The sequence below is a fragment of the Crocuta crocuta genome, unplaced genomic scaffold (assembly GCF_008692635.1).
Source record: "Crocuta crocuta isolate KB4526 unplaced genomic scaffold, BGI_CrCroc_1.0 scaffold38, whole genome shotgun sequence".
In the NCBI taxonomy this organism is placed as follows: Eukaryota; Metazoa; Chordata; class Mammalia; order Carnivora; family Hyaenidae; genus Crocuta; species Crocuta crocuta.
The window spans coordinates 4,403,807-4,425,507 of NW_027532605.1; the positions used below are offsets into that span (position 1 = coordinate 4,403,807).

General features: G+C 38.3%; 1 pseudogene; it reads left to right on the top strand.

Moving 5' to 3' along the window:
• Nucleotides 1-983: 983 nt before the first annotated feature.
• Nucleotides 984-17,436, top strand: LOC144244915 (lysine-specific demethylase 3A-like; annotated as a pseudogene).
• The last annotated feature ends 4,265 nt before the right edge of the window (nucleotides 17,437-21,701 follow it).

Consider the following 21,701-nt stretch of genomic DNA (forward strand, 5'->3'; position numbering starts at 1 on the left):
ATTGCTGTATGATCAGGTCTCAGTCTCTTAGCGAGCCTATGCTTCTGGACTGTAAAAGGCACAAGTGTCTCTTCGTTTTTCTTTCTCCCCCTTTAGGTGGGACAAGAGGGCTAGAATGGACTGGTGTTGAATATTTCCCTTCCCCCACATGGAAGACCAAGTGCTGAACTAGATTGGATATTTCCCTTCCCGAGGTGAATTAGGCTCTAATAACACTCCATCCAGCAGGCGAGGCTCTGGTTAAGTAGTTTCTCCTGAGGGCAGGCCTTATTAAGAACAGACTGCTCTGGTTTCTTTCAAAATGGATCCCTTTTCCTTCCCAGCCAGAAGCTGGCGGGGATTTTTCTCCTTGCTGCTGGAACTTGCTCAAGCTCCTGGAGGTAAATTTTACAAAATGTAGAGGTCCACTAGGATTGAATCCCCCAGAGTTCTTAACTCTCCTAATTGGATACCCTAAGCCTCCAGCAAGTCATCAAGTGCAGTTCAAGTTTTCTGACCCTGGAACCCAGATGATTTTCTGACTCTGGTTCCTGAGGTGGTTTCCACAAAGTGAGTTTCTGCTCTGGTAAGTCATGACTCCCTGTGTTTGCCTATCAGTCTTTCCAATCCTGGAGACATAGATTTGTCCATTGACCTCTCCTCCCTTATGAATCCAGGAAGAGGTTTTTTTTTTTTTAGTGTGTTTAGCTTTTCACTTATTGTTGTTTTACTTGTTGCTAAGCTCTTTATTTTTTTATTTTTTAATTTTTTTACAAATAATTTATTGTCAATTTTGCTAAGCTCTTTAAATGCAGAACAATAAACGGCTTGAAATGAGTTTTTCCTAATGAACATTAAAAGATGTTGTAAGGAGACACTGAGGTTCTTCCTAATGAACATTAAAAGATGTTATAAGAGAAATAGAAGAAGTCTGTAGGGCAAAAGGAGAGCAGAGGAAGGAAACCAGGGGAGGAGTAGGAAAGGAAAGTAAAATACCAGGAGCCATGAAAACGGTGGTGCAAAGTGTAAGGTCAGTGTGTCTGAGGAATGACTGCTGGGAGGTGCCAACACTCATTGGATCAGAGACCTTGCCAGCCGGAAGACTGCCTAGAGTCCCCATGAAGGAGAACTTCACATTGCCTGCACTCAGGACCTGTGCCCGTCCATCGTCTAATCTGCACTCTGGGAGAACTGTCCTGCCTCTGTACCACGTTCTCACCAGCTGGTTATCCAGCCTGACACCGCTCAGTCCTGCCACCAAGCTTTGCTTTCTCCTTTTGCTCGGCTGCCCAATGTAGGTATCTCTTTGCAATGCCGTAGGGCATTGATTAGCCCAAGGGGACCTGTTAGTGTGGTAGTGGTGGTATGGGAGGGATGGGGCTGACTAATTATGTTTGGGGACCCTAAGCTTGAGCAATAGAGAGTAGACCCCACTGTTCTGTCTGAATACATAAAAAAGATCTGAAAGGAAATACACCGAAGTAGTACAGAATATTTTGACCTCTCTGTTGGGCAATTTTCCCCAATATTGTTATACGAGATTGTTTTGACTTTGTTTCTAAATATCAGCACTTTAATGGCCATCTATAACCTTGACTGTGTTTTAAAAAAAAAGAGAGACAACAGGCCCAAAAGGAAGTCACGTGTACTCAGGCCCACGTCAGCAAACCAAGACTTAATATCTAATTTAATTGCAATCTCAGCCTCTCCAGGGAATATGATCTTTACCCTTTAAGGTGGAACTACCTGATCAGTGCTAGTTAGGTAATCTGCAAGACAGACCCCTGCCTTTCACCAGAAGGAAGGCAATCTTGCCTGAAACAATTTACTTTTTATTAGAAACTTTCTTTTTAGCCCTCTGCCTATAGAAGTCTTTCATTTTGTTCAGCTCCTCAGAGCTCTTTTCTACTTACTAGGTGGGATGCTTCCCCACTCATGAATTGGTGAATAAGGCCACTTAGATTTTCAAATTTACTCAGTTGAATTTTGATTTTTAACAATTGATATTCAGAGTTAAAATATACCAACTTTCCATGTTTATTTCTATTTTGCTAAAATGATTTTCTTTGGGGAAATCATTTTCTTTTGTGTGTAAATTCTTTAATGAACATTTTAATGAAGGCACATAGTATTTGGCCTTTATTAGGGTGCATTATTACTGCCAAATCCAATTTTCCCAGGTCACATTTGCAAATCTAATTTTTTCAAGGAGCTGGAACTCTATGATTTCTAATCAAATTTTTATTGTGTATAGTTTTAGCAATTTATTTCTCCCAAAGAATGCCAACATTTTTCTGAGTTAACAGTGCAGTTATACTTCAGCTGTTTTCCTAACTATTATAATAAAGAAGGGTCCATGCCACTTGGAGACACAGAAGAAGGCAGGTGCTCAAAAGCAGGGAGATTCGATGGTGGGCAGTTGAAAGAATATTCTCTAAAAGCTTCTATTTTCCCACGTGATGTATGAGGCAAGGTAAGCAGCTAAAAGTGAAAGAGGAGAAAGACATGAGTAAGTTTTGGGAGAGAGGAGAATGTGTGATGTAGTCATTTGGAAAGAGGAGAAGCTGTCTTATTAAGCAAATATAGTAGGATTGCTGGTTAGTGTTAAGTGCTCTTTTGAGATCTGTGGTCATGGATTTTAAGTGAGACCAGATGTGCATGTTTCTCTCACTATCTGCAGCTGCTTGAATTCAGAAACATGGCAGACAGTTGAGTTTCACCTGAGTTGGAGTTTGGCAAGGCGTTGGTGGCTAAGGGAGAAAGCATTGCTCCATAACTATTTTATCTCTGCCACATCACCAAACTTTTACTCACTGATTACTTCCTTTGGTATAAAATATGTTTCAGTATCTACCATCCTTACACAACAACAGTCAATACAAAACAAAATACTAACCACACCTTTCTTTCACTGCACTCTTCTTAAAAGAGCTATTTCCATTTCCTCACTTTATATTTTCTCTTAGCCCGTTCCACTGCAGCCTCTCTCCATGAATCCAGGGACACTGACACTGTCATTGTGCTGCATTAATTGTCAATATTTCGTTCTTACTTGAAACTGCCTTCTTCTCTTGGATACCTTGATATCACACATCCCTCTTTTCCATCCTCACCCCCATTTCATGGACTGCTGCTTTGGGGTCTCTTCTGTGAAAGCATTAAATGTTAGAGATCATGTTGCTGGGAATAACTCTTTCTTGTCTATTATTTTCCCCTAGGGAATCTTCTTTACTAACAAGTATTTAAGTATTCTTTATATGCCAGTGACTTCCATAAACAGATTTTCCAATTTTGAAAAATCCTTGCATTCCTATATCCACCAATGATTATAATGTAGTGTTATTTTTTGGTGCACTGATAGTGCAATTTGCTAATGCTTTATATTTACCAGGGAGGTTAACCTATAACATTTTTTTTTTGCATTTGAATTCAACTCAGTTTTTCAAAATAAGCTGTATTTTAAAAGCTATTCTATATTCCAACTAAAACTATTTTAGTAGAACTTTCCTTTCTAGAAACACTAACAAAGGAAGCCAGGCATTTTGTAAAGTGTAGTCCTGAACAAGCCACAGTAAAAAGTAAACGTTTACTTAACTTTCACTTCCTCAAAACAGAGGCCACTTTCTGTTCCTCAGATTTGGAAACAAGGTCAAAAATAGCCCCTAAGCAACTTCGAGCAAGGGGGTTGCTAAAACAAAACTCAGTCCGTTGAATATGGACACTTCATAAAAGAATTTGGGGGAAACTAACCAAAGGGTCCCAGTTCAAGCTGTAATAACTAAGATAAAGGTGAAGTGGTTCCTCCCAAGCAGCAATGCTGTCGGAGCCTGGTCCAGACGGTTGCTCCCGTCTGCTGTCCTCCCCAAGCAAAGTCTGATACTTCTGCTCCAGGGGAGGCCTTTTGTTTTAGAGGTTTGGTGTCCAGGGAGCTGTTTGTGTGAATTATGTGAGGGCAGACTCCATGTGAGTATGTTAAGGGTTGGAGTCAAAAGTATTTTTCTCATGTGGCTGGGCAGAACCCAGGTGTCCATTGGGCCATTTCCGGCTTGTCCTCCCTCGCTACACATCTGTAGGCCTAGGACCAGGGACCTCTGCTATGTTGTCATAATCACACCTAATGCCTGTCCTCATTTATGATTCATGTTCCGTGCCTGACAACAGTCCCTGCATTTCACAAATAATACGTACACATAAACTAATCCAGTGTTACCAGGCATATGGTCACAAAATACTAATAATCTTCTGCAGACCAAGCAGGTGTTTTTAACCATAACTGGTCATGCATCAAATTCACAGCCAGAATCAAAAACATCTGCACAATACAAATAAAATACCCTCCCCCCCCACACACATACTTCTTACAGGACTGTGCTTGTGAGTGCCGCACTGAAGGCATACTTTGCTAAACTGCTTCAGGTATTTTTGTTTGGAAAATCTATCCCAGTAGGGCACAGCTGTTTATTGGATGAGGAGAAAAGAAAGAGATGCTTTTGACAACCCGAAGGTTTTAAGGTTTTTTCAAGTTGTAAAAAAATGGCCCACAGGAAGCATTTAAGTTTGTCCGGATGGAAAGCCGGAGCTGAAATGTAGCATGTCTTGTGGCCAAATCTGGTACCCAGATATGCATGGCTTGTCGGCCTTGTCCCACATCATTGCATACTGCGATCGATCGTGTATGAATTTCACAAAAGATTGATATTCTGCTAGACTGGTACAGACGATTCGCTCACACCCTCCCGAATTTGATCTTTCTAATCTTTTAAGAGATGCTCACATGCTATTCCAACGTGTAGGAGGGTACAAGGGGCTGGTACTTCTTCAGAAGGAATCTGGAGAACTAGGCAGTGTGCGCGCTGAGGAGGAAGGCTGACTCTCCTAAGTGCAAGCTTCACTCTGATTAAGGACCACTTCGGAAGGTTTCTACCTCTGATAATGACTGAATTCATGTTTTATGATCTGAAAAATTTGCTCTGGAGTTGGAAGGCTGGCAGGGGGGCACAGCAGGCTGCAGCACAGTGGGCTGGGGCGGCCTGGCCACGGGGCTTGGGAGCCAGGGTGCCGCCTGGTGGGCTCAGCAGGGGCCCCTGGTCCTGGTCCGTGGCTGCATCATGGGGCTTCCCTGAAGCTTAGCAGCAGGGCCTGGACTGGACCCCGCTGCAATTGTGGCCCAAGTGCCTGCTGCTCTATGGAGCCGGCGACCAGGCCTCTCTGGTGGCACCGCCAGCACCCCACACAGAGAGATTTTAGTAAAAACGTGCACATTTATCACTGCAAAGTACTGTGATCAACAACCGATTGTAAAGTATTAGGTAAATATCAAACACCCATTAAAAAAGAGAATAACTGAAATCCAGTGTCTGAGATTTAAGGAAAAAGACATGATAATTGTTTTATATTATTTTTCCTCTTAGTTTATAATTTTAGAAGATTTAAAAAATGCCAGACCCGTAATCTCAAGTTTTTCAAGTGTGAAGAACACTTTTGTAAAATAATAATAATAATAATAATAAAATTTTAAAAGCTTATTTATTTTTAAGAGAGATGGAGAGAGAAGGAAAGAGAGGAAATGTGTGTGCACCCACGCATGAGTGGGGGAAGGGCAAAGAGAGAGGGAGACAGAATCTGATCATGATGTGAGCCCAAATCTGCTGCTTAACCTGCTGAGCCACCCAGGTGCCCCATGAAGAACCCTTGTTAACATAAAATGTTTTATAGGTCTTTATATGATCATAATGAGTTTTTTAAATTAAGTTTTTAATATTAATTCCAGTCTAGTTAACATAGTGTCATTAGTTTCAGGTGTACAATATAGTGATTTAACATTTCTATACATTCTATAGTGCTCATCATGATAGGTGTACTTTAAATCCCCATGAAGTATTTAACTTATGCTCCCACCCACCTCCCCATCAGTTTGTTCTATACAGTTAAGCATCTGTTTCTTGGTTTCTCTCTTTTCTTTTCCTTTGCTCTGTTTTGTACCTTAAATTCCACATGTGAGCGGAATCATATGGTATTTGTCTTTTTCTGGCTGACTCCTTTCACTTAGCATTATGCTCTAGCTGCATCCATGTTGTTACAAATGGCAAGATTTCATTCTTTCTTCCAGAGCAAAAAAGTCAGTTTTATGGCTGAATAGTAGTCCATTATATATGTAACATATATATCTTCTTTTTTAATGTTTATTTGTATATATTATACACATATAATCTATATCTTCATTTTAAATGTTTATTTATTTTTTAGAGAGAGAACACAAGCTGGGGGAGAGGGCAAAGAAAGAGAGAATACCAAGCAGGCTATGTGCTGTCAGTGTAGAGTCCATTGTGGGGCTTGAACCCACAAATCATGAGATCATGACCTGAGCTGAAATCAAGGGTAGGATGCTTAATTGACTGAACCACATAGGCGCCCCTAAATATTGCATCTACTTTATCCATTCTTCAGTTGATGGACACTTAGGCTGCTTCTATAGATTGGCTATTGTAAACAATGCTGTATTAAACACAGGTTTGCATGTATCCTTTTGAATTAGCATCTTTTAATTTTTGGGGGTAAATACCCCATAGTGTGATTACTAGATCATATGGTAGTTCTATTTTTAATTTTTGAGGAACCTCCATACTGTTTTCCACAGTGGCTGCACCCGTTTGTATTCCCACTGACAGTGCAAGAGTATTCTTTGCTACATCCTTGCCAACATGCTGTTTCGTGTGTGTGTGTGTATGTGTGTGTTTAGCCATTCTGACAGGTATGAAGTGATATCTCCTTATAGTTTTGATTTGTGTTTCCCTGATTATCATTAATGCTGAGCATATTTTCATGTGTCTGTTGGCCATCTGGGTGTCTTCTTTGAAGAATGTCTGTTCATGTCTTCTGCCCATTCTTAAATTAGATTATTTGTGTGTGTGTGTGTGTGTTGTGTAAGTTCTGTATATATTTTGGATACTAACCCTTTTCTAGATATGTCATTTGCAAATACCTTCTTCCACTCAGAAAGCTGCCTTTTAGTTTTGTTGATTCGTTTCTTTGCTCTACAGCAGCTTTTTATTTTGATGTAGTCCCTATAGTTTATTTTTGCTTTCATTTCCTTTGCCTCAGGAGACCGATGAAGAAAAAATGTTGCAATGGCTGATGCCAGAGAAATTATTCCGTGTACTCTTCCAGGGTTTTTATGGTTTCATGTCTCACATGTGGTCCTTAATCCATTTTGAGTTTATTTTTGTGTGTGGTGTAAGAAAATCATCCACTTTCACTCTCTTGCATGTAGCTATCCATTTTTCCCTACACCATTTGTTGAAGTCTTTTTCCCATTGTATATTCTTGCCTCCTTTCAGAAAGATTAATTGACCAGATAATTGTGGGTTTATTTGTGGGTTTTCTATTCTGCTCTATTAATCTATGTGTCTATTTTTATGGCAGTACCATACTACAACATTTGTAATGTAACTTAAAGTCCAGAATAGTAATACCTCCAGTTTTCCAGCAATTCCAAGATTGCTTTTGCTATTTGGGGTCTTTTGTGGTTCCGTACAAAACTTTCAGGTTGTTTGTTCTAGCTCTACGAAAAAATGGTGTTGGTACTTTGGTAGGGATTGCATTAAATCTGTAGATTGCTTTGGGTAGTATAAACATTTTAACCATATATTTTTCTTCCAATCCATGAGCATGGGATGTCTTTCCATTTCTTTGTGAAGTCTTGTATTTCTTTTATAAATGTTTTATAGTTTTCAGAGTACAGGTCTTTCCTCTTTGACTAAGTTTATCCCTAGATATCTGACCTTGGTGCAATTGTAAATGGAATTGTTTTCTTAATTCTTCTTTTTGTTCTTCATTATTAGTGTACAGATTTCCGTACATAGATTTAGTATCCTGTGAGTTTACTGAATTCATTATCAGTTCTGGTAGTTTTATGGTGGAATCTTTAGCGTTTTCTATATATGGTAATATGTCATCTGCAAATAGTGAAAGTTCTATTTCTTCCTTACCAGTTTGGATGCCTTCTATTTCTTTTTGTTGTCTGATTGCTGTGGCTAGGTCTTCCAGTACTATGTTGAATAAAAGTGGTGAGAGTAGACATTCTTATCTTTTTCCTGACCTTATGGGAAAAACTCTGTTTTTCACCATTGAGTACGATGTTAGTGGTGTGTGGTTTTTTTTGTGTGTGTGTAAGGCCTTTAATATGTTGAGGTATGTTCCCTCTAAAACTGGTTTAAGAGTTTTTATCATGAGTGTATGTTCTTTGTCAAATGCTTTTTCTGCATCTATTGAAATTATCATATGGTTTTTATGCTTTCTCTTATAGATGTGACCTATCATACTGTTTTTGCAAATATCAAACCACCCTTTCATTCCAAGAATAAATCCTATTTGATTATGGTGAATGATTTTTTTAACGTGTTGTTAGATTTGGTTTGCTAGTATTTCACTGAGGTTTTTGTGCTTATGTTCATCATAGATGTTGGCCTGAAGTTCTCTTTTTTGTGTGGTGTTTTGGTGTCAGGGTAATGGTGGCTTCACAGAATGAATTTGGAAGTATTTCCTTTTCTATTTTTCAGAAATTTTGGAGAATAATAGGGGTTAATTCTACTTAAAATGTTTGGTAGAATTCCCCTGTGAAGCCATCTGGTCTGCAACTTTTAGTTTGTTGGTAGTTGTTGATTACTGATTCAATTTCTTTACTGGTTTTTGATCTGTTTAACTTTCCATTCTTTCCTGTTTAAATTTTGGTAGGTTATATGTTTCTAGGGACTTCTCCATTTCTTCTAGGTTGTCCAATTTGTTGGCATGTAATTTTTCATTATATACTTAGAATTGTTTGTATTTGTGTGGTGTTGGTTGTTATTTCTCCTCTTCATGATTTATTTGGGTTCTCTCTCTCTTCCCCTCTTGATGAGATTTTGTTGATCTTTTCAAAGAACAAGCTACTGGTTTTATTGATATTGATCTCTTCTATTGTTTCCTTATCTTCTATATCATTTCTTTCTGCTCTGATTTTTATTATTTCCTTCCTTCTGTTGGCTTTGGATTTTGTTTTATTTTCTAGCCACTTTAGGTGTAAGATTAGGTTGAAGGTAAGGTTAGGTTTAGTTGTAAGGTTAGGTTTATTTGAGATTTTTCTTGCTTCTTGAGGTAGGCCTGTATTGCTACAAACTTCCCTCTAAGAAGTGCTTCTGCTGCATCTCAAAGACTGAATCATTGTGTTTTCATTTTCATTTGTTTCCATTAATTTTTTACTTATTTTTAAACTTCTGGGGCGCCTGGGTGGCTTAGTTGGTTAAGCGTCTGGCTTTCGCTTAGGTCATGATTTCGCGGTTCGTGGGTTCCAGCTCCGCGTTGGGCTCTGTGCTGACTGCCAGCTCAGAGCCTGGAGCCTGTTTCAGAGTCTGTCACTCCCTCTCTCTCTGCCCCTCCCCTGCTCACGCTGTCTCTCTCTCTCCTAGAAATAAATAAAACATTAAAAAAAAATGAAACTTCTTAGTTGACCCGTTCATTGTGTTGTAGCATGTATTTATCCTCCATGTATGTGTGCTCTTTCCAGATTTTTTTCTTATAGTTCTAGTTTCATAGTGCTGTGGTTGGAAAAGATATATGATATGACTTCGACTCTTGAATTTTTGAGGTTTGTTTTGTGGCCTAATATGTGATCTGTTCTGAGAACATTCCACGTGCACTTGAAAATGTATTCTGTTTTAGGATGGAATGTTCTGAATATATCTGTTAAATCTATCTGATTTAGTGTGTCATTCAAAGCCACTGTTTCCTTGTTGAAATGTTTGGATTATCTATCTATGTAAGTGGAAGCTGTTAATATCCCCTATTATTGTATGACTATTGATTAGTTCCTTTATGTTGGTTATTAACTGTTTTATGTATTTGGGTGCTCCATGTTGGGTGCATAAATATTTACAATTGTTATAGTCTCTTGTTGGATTGTCTTTTTTATTATTACATAGTGTCCTGTGTCACCTATTACAATCATTGTTTAAAAGTCTATTTTGTGCAATATAAGTGGGCTAGCTTTACCCTAGCTTTCTTTGACATCCATTCACATGATATAAATTTCTCCATCCCCTTACTTTCTTTTCTTTATTTTTTAAATTAAAAAAAAATAATGTTTATTATTTTTGAATGAGAGAGAGGACAGACAGAGAATAAGCAGGGGAAGATCAGAGAGAGAGGGAGACACAGAACTGGAAGCAGGTTCCAAGCTCTGAGCTATCAGGACAGAGCCCCATGCAGGGCTCAAACTCAGACCACGAGATCATGACCTGAGCTGAAGTTGGCTGCTTAGCTGACTGAGCCACCCAGGCACCCGATACAGCCCCTTACTTTCAAGCTACAGGTGACTTTAGGTCTGAAATGAGTCTCTTGTAGGCAGCATATAGATAGGTCTTAATTTTTATCTACCTTGTCACCCTTTGTCTTTTGATTGGAGCATTTAGTCCATTTACATTCAAAGTAATTTTTGATAGATTTTGTTACTTGTTTTGTGGTTGTCTTAAAAATTTGTTTTATTTTTTGAGAGACAGAGTGTGAGTGGGGGAGGGGCAGAGAGAGGGAGACACAGAATCTAAAGCAAGCTTCAGGGTCTCAGCTGTCAGCACGGAGCCTGATACTGGGCTCGAACTCATGGGCCATGAGATCATGACCTGAGCTGAAGTCAGACGCTTAACCAACTAAGCCTCTGAGGCACCCCTGTTTGTAGTGGTTTTTGTAGTTTTTCTCTGATCCCTTCTTGCTGTCTTTCATGGTTTATTGCTTTCCTAAATGATATACTTGGATTTCTTTCTCTTTATTCTTTGGATATTTATTACTGGTTTTTTATTTGTGGTTCCTATTAGGTTTGTATAGAACATCTTATCTTCTGCATATAGCAGTCTATATTAAATGGATGTTTGCTTAACTTTAAACCCATTCTTTACTCTTCTCCCCATCACATTTTAGGTATGTGGTATAATATCTTACATCCTTTTATTTTATGAATTCCTTGACTCATTTTTACAGAAATACTTACTTTTACTACTTTTGTGTTTTCTTACTTTTCATTACTTACTCATGGCCTTTCCACTCAAGGAGCCCTCTTTACTATTTCTTGTAGGCCTGGTTTAGTGGTCATGAATGCCTTTAACTTTTGTTTGTGTGAGAAACTCTAGCTCTCCTTCTATTCTGAATGATTGCTTTGCTTGACAGACTACTCTTGGCTGCAGATTTTTTTCCTTTCAGTACTTTGATTGGATTCTGCCACTCTTGGCCTGCAAAGTTTCTGCTGAAAAACCTACTGATTTGTTTATGGAGTGTCCCCATAAGTATGTAAGTGTCTTCTCCTGCTGCTTTAAATTTTTTTTTTCTTTATCCCTGCTTTTTGCCATTTTAATTACTATGTGTCTTGGTGTGGACCTCCTTGGGTTGATTTGGCAGGGGAGGGAGGATCTCTGTGCTTCCTGCATTTGGATATCTTGTTCTTTCCCTAAATTAGGGAAGTTTTTAGCTACTGTTTCTTCAGAAATATTTTCTGCCACTTCTTCTCTCTCTTCTTCTTCTAGGATCCCTATAATGTGAATGTTATTGTGCTTAATGGAGTCACTGAATTCCGTAAGACTATTCTCAATTTGCATAATTTTTCTCCCTCATTTTTTTCAGGTGGTTACTTGCCATTACTCTGTCTTTTAGGTCATTTATTTGAATTCATTTCCCTGCTTCATCTAGCCTGCTGTTTAAACCATCAAGTGTATTTTTAACTTCATTTATGTTTTTCATCTCTGACTGGTTCTTTTTTATCTTTGTTAAGGGTTTCACTGATGTACTCCACTCTTTTCTCAAGTCCAGTGAGTATCTTTATCATCATTACTTTAAATTCTCTATCAGGCATATTACTTATATCTGTTTGCTTAGGTCTGTTGCTGTGGTTTGGTCCTGTCCTTTTTTGGGGAAAATAGTTCTCTGTCTCATTTTGTCTCTCTGTGTCTGTTTCTGTGTTTTAGGAAAGTCCACTGCCTTTCTTGCTCTTGAAGAGAATGGCCTTATGAAGAAGAGGTCCTGTAGGCCCTGCAGTGCTGTGTCCCCTATATCTCAGGGCCTGGTGCCTCAGGGAGTGTCTCCTACGTGTGTTGTGTGGACTCTGCTCTTGAGTCCTGGCCTCTTTTTCCTTCAGTCCAGTTGTCTGGACAGGTTCTCTTTGCCTGTTGTGGCCAATGTTTGATCCCCAGCAAGGATGGGGCATGTTTTAACAAGATGGGTGCTGGATCTGCTTGTGAAATAAGACCTGCCTCCACTAGAACTGAGGTCACATAAAATGCACAAGTCTGAGAGGCTCCTGGTGGCTCAGTCAGTTGAGTGACTTTGGCTCAGGTCATGATCTCACGGTCCTTGAGTTCAAGTCCCATGTCAGGCTCTGTGCTGACAGCTCAGAGCCTGCTTCAGATTCTGTGTCTTCCTCTCTCTGCCCCTCCCCTGTTTGTGTGTGCATTCTCTCTTTCTCTCTCAAAAATAAACATTAAAAAAATTAAAAAGCACAAGTCTGAGATGAGGTGTTGGGGAGTTTGCACTGGTCTTCTGGGGGAGGAGAGCTTAGCAATGGGACTGAGGCCAGTGTGACTGGGAAGGGTAGATCCTCCCAAGCATGAAGGTCAGGTAGCAAGCTTGTTGCACTGCTGTTCCCCTCAGGTGGCCCTATGGAATGGTGCCCGCCAACAACTTCTGTTCTTGGGGGGGTGGGGGGGGGGATGTTGCTGTGATTTCTGAATCTCTAGGCCACAGTCCGAGATGAGTAAATCATTCTCCCTCCTGTCTGCCCCAGGCATTTGCAAACCTGCTGATTCTATGCTGTGTCTGCAAAGGCTGTTTGTTATGCTCTTTCTTTATAGATGGGGTCTCTGCATCCTAATGCCCTCAGGCTCTCCCAGAGCCACCTGCTGATTTTTATAATTCCAGGCTTTAATTTCTGCTGGTTGTAAAAACTCACAAAGTATAGCCATCTCACTTTCAAATTCATATGAAGGGGATGGGGATTCATTTAACCTATGCAGGCTCGCTGTAATGAGTACTTTTAATGAAAAAATACATCAGAAAAAGGTACACTGATGAATTAATGTATTGAAGTAAACCTGTATTTTCTTAGTCATGGGCTGTGTGTGATGCTGTGGTGAGAACATGGGCTCTAGAGCCAGACTGCCTATGTTCTAATCCTGTCCCTTCACTTCTAGTGTGTAACAAAGGTAACCTCTACATATATCAGTTTTCTAATATTTACAATGGTGAATAATTGTACTTATTTCATACAGTTGGTGGTTTATTGGTATTTGACATCCAAAGCCCTTAGAATACCTGGCACATAGTATATTTACTTGAAAAATAACACCCATATATATATTGGACTCATTTTTTAGTTAACATGTAATAAATGTCCAGTGGGCTGTATAGCTTGTATAGTCCTGGAGGGCATGTCTGCATCATTCGTCTGCATCTTCAGCAGTAAGCATGGTGCCTGGCAAGTGGTAGATGCCTGAGTGAATGAAATCAGACATGATTAGAACCCAAGTATAATTTTGCCATCTGTAAGCAGCTGCCTAGTTTATTTGACCTCTCAGCTATAAATGAGGAGAACTTCATAGGTGTGTTGGGGGGATAAAGTATTCATGTAAATACTTTAGAGTCTGTCACATACGGCATCAGAGGTGTTTGCTATTAGTTCAAATGCCGACAGCCTATGGAATTGAGAGTTTGAGATGTTAAACTGTGTCAGCCTAGTCTAGTGTCTGTCAAAGCTATTGCTAGAAAGCCCTGCTCAGTAAAGCAATCTGTAGCATATCCATTTCTTCACTTCCTCCTCTTCCTGCTAACTAAACAAAAAAAAAACCTCAAAAACAAAACAAAAAAAAAACAATGGTTTGTAAGTCTTCTTTTGATTGCTCTAGCGTGGAAGGCACTGTTGTATGGCTACTCAGTAGTTATTCCTTTCTCTCTTTCTCTCAGAGCCTCAGTTTATTTGGAATGAGGGGATAGGTTAGAGTTTTGTTCCAATCCTTCATTCCCTTTCTGCAATAGAATTAGACATCTAAACATTTTTGTATGTGACTTTGTAGTACTTTCCACTGGAACAGGCAGAGGATATATATCCTTGCCCAGTTTGTGTTGGAATTGGCCAGAAAATTTGTTTGGCAAATGGAATGTTACTGTACATGACATTAGCAGAGACTCTAAATGTGTTTGTGTGATTTTTATCTGGCTTCTTGTACACCTACCATTTGCCACGAGACTATTCTAGGGTCGTCAGTGGCGCCAGAATAAGAATATGCATGGAGCACACATGAAATCACACACAGTCTGTATCCAAGTCCAGTTGATCCCAGCCAAAGCCAGCAGACTTACAGATGACCTGCATGTCCATAAGTGAGGAACAGATGCTGTTTTTATAAACCACTAAGATTTGGGGAGTTGATTATTATGGAATATCACAGTGAAAGCTGGCTAATATAGGCACTAGTCTGCCTAGTTCCAGAAGATTAATCATAATTAATCTAAGATAATCCTGTTGCCCTTTTCTATACAAGAGAATTTCCAGATTCGCATGAAGCTAAATATGGCCAACTGATCCAGTCTTGGCCAGTAAAATATATAACAATATCTACTGGGGACTTCTGGGAAAGCTTTTGCCAGGGGCATTATAGGGTCTGAAAGTGGTTTTTCCCTTTTCTTCCTTGCTTGAAGTGTCAGTGGGCATTTTGAGACCATAATTTGAGATCACAAAGATGGAAAAACTAACAGCTACACATGATGGAGCAAACAAATAGAAAGTCTAGACTCCTGATGACATGGCTTAGAGGTTGACGACCATCAACAACTACCTATCTCTACACCTCTTATTTAATCAGATTTTTTGCTTCTTGCTTTCCAAGTCATTCTTCACCTACTATAGCTGAAATAATTTCAATTTCATCATCTAAGTAACTATTTCTCTGAGGTAAGTGATGAATAAGAAAAGGGAGCTGATCACAGTCTCCTTATTTGTTAGGTTATTAGAGCCTGATGTGTGTGTGTAGTTTTGTTTGTTTGCTTGTTTTTCCTGTGTTGCCTCTTTGTAAAAACGTTAGGTTATTAGAGCCTGATGTGTGTGTGTAGTTTTGCTTGTTTGCTTGTTTTTCCTGTGTTGCCTCTTTGTAAAAACGTTTATAATAGTGAACAATTAGCGTATGGGTACTTTTAACCAAAAATGTGGTGGAGACTGATTTGGATACAGTATCCTGGCCAACACTGGAGATCACTATGTCAACTTGTTATTTCTTAAAAGGAAGCTGTGTCAACCATAGAGTCACAGTAAGAACATCTCTTAAAGGGTTGCTGGCAGGANGTGCAATACTACCATCTTCAACTTGCACTGGGTATATCCTCCCTGTAAATTTGGAGTATGTGTGAATTGCTACCAAATGAAAAGCAAAAATTGCCAATAGAGTGCCACCCACAAGGCTTTTCCTTGGCTGGGATGAGTGAAGAGTCAGGTATATGAACCAAGGAACTTGATGCCTACATAGAACAGTCTTGGAAAAGTTCATTATAATGTTGGAGACTCTTCATATTATAAGAGCAAAATGTGGGATAAAGTCAAATTGTCCTTGTTAAAGCAGTAAACTGAAGCTCTTCTCAAATCCATCCTCAGAAGAAGACATTAAACAGACACCTTTAGTGAGAGGAAAACCTCTTAGTGCTGTGCTTCTGTAGAATCCCTCAGTCTTGGAAGCAGCAGCTGTGGGCAAGGGTGCAGCCTCCAAGCCAGCCAGCAGCATAAAGTCGACCTGTCCAACCCTCACTTTTCCTTTAAATTCACCAGCAAACCTAACCAGAGGGAATGTCAAAACAGAAAACAAAGATAAAATGGACAAAACAGCATACAAAAAAATCCTTGATATCTTGCTTCTTTGGTAGAAAATAAGACTTCTCTGATTCATGTAAAATCTTCAGGAATGATAATAAGCATGGCATTCTGATAACCCCTCACTACCGGCTGTGTGGTCATTGCTTACTGTGCTTGCAGGATCTCAACAATAAGAGGGACTGGAATGTTTTTGGGGAGTGCTGGAAACAAGAGTAACCAGCGATGGTATCGGGATACATCATAAATTGAATACTGAATTTTGAAAACCTTACTCCTTCATCAAAGGGTTTGGCAACCAGGAAGCTGATCTAGTTAATGGTAGGACTATCTTAGTCTATTTGGGCTGCTATAATAAAATACCATAGTCGGATAGCTTAAAAAGCAAACATTTTTTCCTCATAGTTCTGGAGACTGAAAAGTCCAAGATCAAGGTATTGAAAGATTTTGTCTGCTGAGCGTCCCTTCTTGGTTCATAGACAACTGTCTTCTTACTGTGTCCTCACAGGACAGAGGCAAGGGAATTTTCTGGGTTCCTTTTTATAAGGGCACTGATGTATTCATAAGGACAGAACCTAATCACCTCCCACTGACCCACCTCAAAGTATCATCACATGGAGGAGGTTAGATTCAACAAATAAATTTTGGGGGAGACACATTCAATCAATAGCAAGGACCAATGAAATTATCAATGAAGTGTCAAAAAGAGACTTTTGAAATGGATTTGAAGGTGTTCCGGATCTCTTGAAAAATGAAAAGGAATTAGTGATGTTGAAACCTAAGGACTGGCTATCAGGAAGAAATTTTAGAGATATAATGCCTGACAGGTTTGATGATCTGGTGGCCAACATTCCATTGCTTGAGTACACAAGGTGACATGGAGAACTGCACTTTGTCTCTAGGCTACCAAACTACTTTGGCCAAACTGAGGTCCCAAGACGTATGGTGCCATAGACTAATTATTCTGGAAGATCAAAAATGTGGAATAACATCTTTGCTGAGACATATCAGGTGTAGCTGATGTCATGGTCTATGTGGGAATTTCAAAAGGACAGTATGACTGAGAAGTCCTTAAAACTGTCCAAGATGGAAATTTTCATGAACTCCTAAAAAAGCAATTTATTGACAGAAAAGAAGCCAAGGACATTCTGGTACATATATACTACTAAAGACACAGAGAAGATATAAGCATTTCTTTAAAAGTTATCAGAAAAGCAAGTTCAGGAAAACCCAGCAACCATGATCTTACTAATCAGATCTGGTGTTTAGACCTATCACTAAGAAAGCATCTTCATGTAGAGTATGAAGTTGAAGTCTGGGCAATTGTAAATTTCTCAGAGATGTGGTAATTATTCCAAAAGGAATTCCATATGAGGTTCATAAGTTATTTGGCTGTATCAAGTGGCTGATGATTTTGTTTCTCAGAGAATGTTAAACAATGTTTCCGACTTACTCAGGAATTCCATTATTGGTCACAGAATCATACCAATCATGAAGATAAATTATAGGTGAAGAATGTTATCTACCATGCAGCAAAAGATGCAGTATCTATACTAAAAGCCAGCAAATTCAGTTTCAACAAACCCTAAATGTCCCAGAGATACTGTAACCTGGCACAATGGAAATGTATTATTGGTAGCTATTAAAACTTTTCAGGCAGGATTCATGGGGATTTTAAGAAACAAGAGACTTCATTTTTAAAACCTGTGCCTGACTTTTAAGGGTACTCTTTTAAATAACACTTTTTACTTAAATGAAGCTTTGCTGATTTTAAGTGTTAAATGTTTTGCACTAGTCATTTAAAAAAATGTTTACAAAGTACCTTTGCTAAAATAAAAATATAACATGTAAGGCAAAAACTAATGTATTTGCAAAGAGAAATAGATGAATTCATTATCATGATTGAAGACTTCAATACCCCTCTGTCAGAATGGACAGATTCAGCAGGCAAAATTTAGTAAGGACATAGTTGAATTCAACAACATTATCAATCAACTGGATATAATTAACATCTACAGACCACTTTATCCAAAACCACAAAATACATATTCTTCTAAGGCTCACATGGAACGTTCACCATGGTAGACCACATTCTGGACAAAAACACACCTTAACAAAATTAAAAGAATAGAAATCAAACAGTATCTTCTCTTAGACCACAATGGAGTCAGCTAGAAACCAAGAACAGAAAAATAATAGGAAAATCCTCAAACATGTGGAAATTAAAAAGCATACTTTTAAATAACACCTTGATCAAGAAGATATCTCAGGAGAAATTTAAAAATACTTTCAACTACATGAAAATGAAAGTGCAACTTATCAAATACATGGATGCAGTAAAAACAGCACTTAGAGGGATTTACAGCATTAACATAAATATTAGAAAAGAAATTTATATAATCAATATTCTAAATTTCCAACTTAAACTAGAAAAAGAAGAGCAAATGAAATCCAAAGTAAAAAGAAGAAAAGAAATAATTAGAGCAGAAGTCAACAAATGGAACACAGGGAATCAATAGAGGATATTAATGAAACCAAAAGCAGTTTCTTGGAAATAATAAATGAAATTAATAAGCTGCTAGTCAGGCTAATAAAAAAGGACACAAATTACTAATATCAAAAATGAAAGAGAAGACACCATTATAGATTCCATAGACATTAAAAGGATAATCAAGGAATAGTATGAACAACTCTGTGCCTGCAAATTTGATAACTTAGATTAAATGGATCAATTCCTTGAAAGACACCATCTGCTAAAACTCGCACTAAAAAGAAATAAATGAAACAAATGGGCCTATATTTATTACAGAAATGAAATCAATAGTTACAAAACAGAAAGCACCAAGTACATTTGTGTATTCTACCAAACACTTAAGGAAGAAATTATACCAACTCTCTATATTTTTTTTCAGAGGAGAGGAGCAGAGGGGATACTTCTTCACTCCTTCTATGAGGCCAGCATTACCTAACACCAAAACAAATACATTGCAAGAAAATAAAAGTACAGATGAATATGTCTTACGAATGTAGAGGTAAAAATCTTCAACACGATATTAGCAAATCAAATCCAGTGATGTATAAAAAGAATTGTATACTATCACCAAATAGGATTTATCTCAGGTATGCAAAATTGTTTTAACATTTGAAAATCAACTGATGTAATTCATCACATCAACAAGCTAAAAAAAGAACAATCTAATGATTGTATTAATACAGAAAGAGCATTTGACAAAATCTAACACCAATTCATGGTATAAAGTCAGTAAATTAGGAATAGGGAAACCTTTCTCAACTTAAGAATAATAAAAAAAAAAACAAGCCCAAAACTAAAAACAAAACAAAACCTACAGCTAACCTCATACTTAATGGTGAGAAACTTGAAACTTTCCCACTAAGCTCAGGTACAAGGCAAGGATAAGGATGTTCCCTTAAACCATTCCTTTTCAACACTGGAAGTGCTAGCAAATGCAACAAGACAAGAAAAGGAAATAAAGGTGTAAAGATGGGGAAGGGAGAAATAAAACTGTCATTGTTCACAGATGACATAACTGTCTATGTAGAAGATCTGAAAGAATCAACAAAAAACTCTTGGAACTAATAAGCAGTTATAGAAAGGTTGCAGGATCCATGGTTAATACACAGAAGTCAATTGTTTTCCTATATACCAGCAGAGGACAGGTCAAATTTGAAATTAAATTTCAAATTTACATAATACCATTATATTACTATCCAAAAAATTAAATACTTAGATAAAAATGTAACAAAATACGCACAAGATTTATATGAAGAAAACTATAAGCTATGATGTGCATTCTTCTCATTCTGATCGGTAGATTCAATGCAATCCCAATCAAAATCACAGCTAGTTATTTTGTGATTATCAACATCCTTATTCTAAAGTGTATATGGAGGGGCGCCTGGGTGGCTTAGTTGGTTAAGCGTCCGACTTTCGCTTAGGTCATGATCTCGCGGTTTGTGGGTTCGAGCCCCGCGTCGGGCTCTGTGCTGACTGCCAGCTCAGAGCCTGGAGCCTGTTTCTGAGTCTGTGTCTCCCTCTCTCTCTGACCCTCCCCTGCTCATGCTCTCTCTCTCTCTCTCCTAGAAATAAATAAAAAAATATTTTAAAAAAAAAGTGTATATGGAGAGGCAATGATCCAGAATAGCCCACACAATATAGAAGGAAAACAAAATTGGAGGGTTGACACTACCTAACTTCAAGACCTAATATAAAGTTACATTAAGACTGTGTGGTATTGGCTAAATATAGACATATAGACCAGTGGAACAGAATAGAAAGTCAACAAATAGATAATGGTAACTGATTCTTGACATAAGAAATGGTCTTTTCAACAAATGGTGCTGAACAATTGGATCCTTCACAAAATTAACTCAAAATGGATCACAGTCTTAAGTGTGAAATGCCAAACTATAAAACTCCTAGAAGATCACATAGATGAAACCTAGATAACCTTGGGTATAGCAATGACTACTTAGATTAACACCAAAAGCACAATCCATAAAAAAAAAATTGGTAAAGTATATTTTTTGTTGCTTATTTAGTTTTGAGAGAGAGACAGGGAGACAGAGTGTGAATGGGAGAGGAGCATAGAGAAAGGGAGACACAGAATCTGAAGGAGGCTTCAGGCTCTGAGCTGTCAACACAGGGCCCGACACGGGGCTCGAACTCACAAACTGTTAAGATCATGACCTGAGCCGAAGTCGTATACTTAACCAACTGAGCCACCCAGTTGGTCGGCTAATTTGATTTTGTTAAAATTAAAAACTCATGCTCTGGGAAAAATGATGTCAAGAGAATGAGAAAGCCATAGATTGGGAGCAAAATATTTGCAAAAGACACATCTTCTAAAGGACTATTATCCAAAATATAAAAGAACTCTTAAAAGTCAACCATAAGAAAACAACCTGATTAAAAAATGAGCCAAAGACCTAAACAGACACCGCATCCAAGAAGATATTCAGATGAGAGATAAACATATGAAAAGATATGTCACATAATAAGTCATCCGGGAAATTCAAATTAAAACAATGAGAGATGACTGCATTCCTATTAGATGGCCAAAACCTGGAATACTGGTAGCCCCAAATATTAGTGAGGATGAGGAATGACAGGAACTCTTATTCATTGCTAGTGGGAATGCAAAATGGTACACTTTGGAAGTCGGTTTGGTGGTTTCTTACAGCACTAAACATACTTATACCATATGATCCAGCAATCGTACTCCTTGGCATTTACCTAAAGGAGTTGAAAACATGTCTACCCAAAAACCTGAACACAGATGTTTATAACAAATTTATTCATAATTGCCTAACCTGGAAGCAACCAAGATCTCTTTAGTAGGTGAATAGACAGATTATTCCCAGACAATGGCATAGTATTCAGCACTAAAAAGAAATGAACTATCAAGCCATGAAAAGGCATGGAGATACCTTAGATACATATTACTAAGAAAAGGAGACAATCAGAAAAGTCTACATATTGTATGATTCCAACTGAATGACATTCTGGAAAAGGAAAAACTATGGAGACCGTAAAAAGATGAATGGTTGTTGGGTGCTGTGGGGGTAAGGATGGGAAGGATTAAAAAATGTCATCTTAGATTGTCACATACTCAATTAGCCCACCTGCTGCTACCATTTTCCAGTATCCAGTTTTTGCCATATGGCAACAAGTGGGGTGTCAGTGCATCCTTACATAACTTATTCAACTGGTCTGGGCTAAGAATCTTCAACATCTTCATATCATAAGTTGAGTGAAAGATACAGCAACTATTACTGTATTGAGTGAAAGATACAACAATTATTACAAGTAATAATTGCCATTATATTGGCAGCA